We start from the raw sequence: 903 nt of genomic DNA on the forward strand, positions 1-903 counted from the left end.
AACAATTTCTGACACTGCCAGTCATGCAGAAGACCCAATACTATGATGGACTACTGGGCTCTTTTGGAATATTTTGCTGAGCTAACACACCTATAATATTCAAATAACAGAACTAAACAAGAAAAGGGGATACAGATGAAAGCCCATTTTGTATCTGTGTATTCAAAATGGTTAGGATAGATACATAGTTACATTCTCTTAATGAATAAAGGGATTTGTTTTAATAGTGTTCGGAAGTAGAATATCATGTCTGCTTCTTGTACAGCAAATAACCACTAGGAAGAGAGTGTGCAATGTGTTAATTATTGAAACTGTCCTACCAATTTGACTTGAAACTGTCTCATTGCTATTTGTCTCTCAATAAAATTATGGAAAAAAATAATACATGCTAAAAAAAAAAAAAGAACTTTCACTGCACTATCTCAGAGGTTTGCATACGGTGAGAAACCTTCACTCCAAAGCACTTCTAATGCCAATGAAACTTTCTTTTGTGTGTACTTAAGTTCTTCTCACACTGACTGCTGGCTATTTTTCTCTCCAGTTTCCTTCCTGAATTTACTATTCTAAACTTATTTCCTCTCAAATCTACCTCTTCTCAGTCCTCTGGATTTCATGTCATCCATTTGCCATAACCCCAGATTTTTCACTTTATCTGAATAATATCAAATTAGGAAGTACCGCGAAATATTTTTTCTGCTGTGTTTTTCTCCTTCACTTCCAAACAAAGTGTGCAATTATAATTCCAAAGGGCAATTCTGGACTAACTTTCAGAGCAAGTCACCGTGAGGGAGCTGGTTCAACATTTTAAATATCTTATCTCAGAAAAGCAAATTATAACTTCAGCAAGAGCCCCACATAGTGGTTTGACCAAATTTTTAGAATTGGATTTAAACCTATTTGATG

Source organism: Octodon degus, unplaced genomic scaffold (genome assembly GCF_000260255.1).
Source record: "Octodon degus isolate 3935 unplaced genomic scaffold, OctDeg1.0 scaffold00220, whole genome shotgun sequence".
NCBI classification, from domain to species: Eukaryota; Metazoa; Chordata; class Mammalia; order Rodentia; family Octodontidae; genus Octodon; species Octodon degus.